Here is a 3,568-nt window from a genome sequence, read left to right as displayed (position 1 = left end):
ATAATGTCTTTTCTGTAAATTATATAAACTTCGGCATCTTTGTAAAAATATCTGCTCCATTTTCCATTTAGTATTTATAACAATCTTTGCATATTTATATGTTAAAAACATAATCTATAGTTATATTTTCACTCATGCAACAACATGTGGGTAAAATTTACTAGTATTTTACTATAAATCTATGAGATAGATATTTGAGCTGAGCCACACAACGAATCATATATGACAAGGAATATTAAATCGTGTTACTACTTAGTTTCCTCTCATGATTTTGCACGATCAACTAGTAAGTATAACGGCGACTCCTAATCTAAGTTATATATAGATTTAATGAAGTGACCAGCTTGTTGGCGCTCCAACAAGGGCACCAAATTACAAGATTGTCTGAATATCACCTCCTTCCCATTCACCCAAAAGATAAAGAAATAGTAACTAAAACCAGATACTTCCATCCTTTACCAGTTCAATGGCAACCCTAATTAGCAAATGACGTGCTTTACAAGTTAATGTGATCAAAACAGGTCCATGATTCTTGACCCTATTAATTAACATCCATCTGCATACCCCAAAAAAAATATTAATTAATAGTTTCCTTTTTCTCTGAGTGTCAGCTTTTGACATATGGGACTTTAATAGCTCTTTCATGGAGGACAGAAGTCCATTGAATAGGTAACTATGGTCTCTTGATTCCCGCCAGGGAGGAGAGCTTTGTTAAGCAGAAGTCTCGTGTCCAATGGATGGCTAATGGCGATAGGAACACCGTTTTTTTCTACAATTCTATCAAGAAGCGGGCTAACCAAAATCATATTCCCTCTATTTGTAAAAGTGATGGGTCTATTACTATGTTGAAAGGGAGATCAAAGATGAAGCTGTGGGGTTTTTTCAAAGTCTTATTGGCAATGAATTTGCTAGTTCGACTTCTGAAGTCAATCTTGCTACTTGTAACCCTGTCACAAGTCCTATTTCTTCTGATATGGCTGCCGCTATGTTAAGAGAGGTTTTTGGTGAAGAAATTTGTAAGGTTTGTTTCAGTTGGAAGCCTAATAAGGCCCTAGGCCCGGATGACTTTAATGCCCTTTTCTTTCAAAAAGCTTGGCCTATAATTGGTGATCAAATTATTCTCACAGTCCAGGAATTCTTCAACTCTAACTAGTTACTTCGAGAGCTCAACACCACTATAACTACCCTTGTGCCTAAAATCCCTAACCCCTCTTCCATGGGGGATTTTCGGCCTATTTCTTGTTGCAACACCCTTTATAAAATCATCTCTAAGATTATGGCTAATAGAATCAAAGGTGTTCTGCCTACCATCATTAGTGATACACAATCTGCCTTTGTGGTAGGTTGTCGTATTGGAGATAATATTCTTTTTGTCCAAGAGCTTTTTCGTGGTTACCATTTGAATAATGGAACTCCTAGGCGTGCGATCAAGGTGAATATTCGCAACGCCTATGATACTTTGGATTGGAAGTTTTTGCTTGGTGTTTTGTTGGCTTTTAACTTTCATCCAGGGTTTGTTCAATGTATCCGATGTTGTATCTCTAGCGCTTATTTCTCTGTGGCAGTTAATGGTGAGCTGGTTGGTTGTTTTCCTGGGAAGCGTGGTCATAGACAAGGGGATACTCTGTCTCCTTACCTTTTTGTTATTGCCATGGAGGTCTTTTCCTTAATTATGCATGCTAAAGTGGTTGCTTCCCCTGACTTTCGGTTCCATTGGAGATGTGATAAGATTAGACTTACTCATATGGCTTTTGTTGATGATTTGCTTGTTTTTTTGCCATGGAGACTTACTCTTTGCAAGGGTTTTAAAAGAGGCTTTGGATTACTTTTCTCACCTTTCTGGTTTACCTCCAAATGCTTCCAAGAGTAATATTTTTCTTTCTGGAGTCAAAACTAGAGTCATGACTAGAATTGTGAGCTACTTTGGGTTTCAAGAGGGGTGTCTTTCCTTTAAGTATCTTGGGGTGCCTTTGATCAATTCTAAGTTGACCTATGCAGATTGTGTACCTTTACTTGAGAAAGTTGATAATCGTATTCGCAGCTGGGAGCATAAATCATTGTCTTTTGCTGGTTGTTTACAATTGGTAATTTCAATCTTAGGTGGCCTCCAGGTTTATTGGGCTTCTCACCTTTTCTTGCCCAAAAAGATTACGAAAGACATTAAGCAGTTTTCTCGCCGATTTCTTTGCTCCGGCAAGGTATCGGGGAATTATTTTGCTGAAGTGTTTTGGAGGGAGGTTTGTTGCCCCAAAGATGAAGAAGGATTGGGGATTAAAGGTTTGCACTCTTGGAATTTAGCTCTTATGGCTTGCCATATTTGGTTTTTGTTCAGTCATGGAGGTGGTAATGTGTGGTCTAAATGGGTCAAAGCATATTTCCTTCAAGATAAGTGTTTTTGGAGCCTAAAAGTGTTGTCTACTTGCTCATGGAATTGGAGGAAACTTTTAAAGCTTCAGGATCTTATTAAGCCTCTTATTCATATTTTAATGGGAGATGGGTCGTCTACTTTTATGTGGTATGATCTACTTGCTCATGGTTCTCTTTTAGACGTTTGGGGCTACGAGGTAGTGTTGGCCTCTGGTCTTCATATAAATTCTAAGCTATCTTCTGTGATTAGGGCCTCTGAGTGGTGTTGGCTGTTTACTACCAACCAAACCTTTTGTAACATTCAATTAGATTCCTACAACGTTATGCCCTCTTCTCAGAATTTGGATTCTTTCTTTTGGGCTCCTAGGAAAGACGATATTTTCACTTCATCTTCTATGTGGAATTGCATCCGTCCTATGGCACCTAAATTTCTTGGAACCACCTTGTGTGGCACAGTGTGTCTATTCCACGTGCAAGTTTTGTGTTGTGGTTAGCCATAAAGAATAAACTTACTATGCTAGATTGCATTGGTCAATATGCTCCTTGTGCCAATCTTAATTGTGTGTTGTGTGACTCTGAGTTAGAATCTCACTCTCACCTTTTCTTTGAGTGCCCTTATAGTGAAGGTCTTTGGCAACATGTGTTGAGGTGTGGGGTTCCCTGGCTCCACCCTCCATGGCCTTTTTTTGTGGAGTGTGTAATGGCCCAATGCCGGGGGAAATCCCTTTCCATGGTGGTTAGAAAACTTTCATTGGCAGTCACTGTTTACTGCATATGGTGTAAACAGAATAACTGCATTTTCAACAATTGCAGGAAACCTCCTACTATAGTTCTTCAGTTGATCACCAATATGATTCAGTGTTGATTGTGTACTTCGAAAGTTAAGCCTTCCACCATTAACATAGGGATCTTCCATAATTGAAATGTTGTTGCTCCTTAGTCTCTAAGTTGTCTCTTGCCTTCCCTGCGTGGATTAGGCTATCCCTTTAGTTTGCTGGTGCTTTGCCCAGCTTTCTGTTGTTGTTCTCTTTGGGCTTTTGCCCTTTTAATATATTATTTATTTAACCAAAAAAAAAAAAAAAAAAAAAAAGGTCCATTGAAGACTGGAGGAGAGAAGGGTTTCTGCTAAAACACTGAAAGAGCTTTAGAATGCATGCGTTGGGAGATCCAATAAAAAGGGTATGTAGTATGTATGAATAAA

Source organism: Pyrus communis, chromosome 13, assembly GCF_041283825.1.
Source record: "Pyrus communis isolate YQ-2024b chromosome 13, ASM4128382v1, whole genome shotgun sequence".
Taxonomy (NCBI): domain Eukaryota; kingdom Viridiplantae; phylum Streptophyta; class Magnoliopsida; order Rosales; family Rosaceae; genus Pyrus; species Pyrus communis.
The sequence above is the reverse complement of the archived record's forward strand: the minus strand, read 5'-3'. Positions refer to the sequence as shown.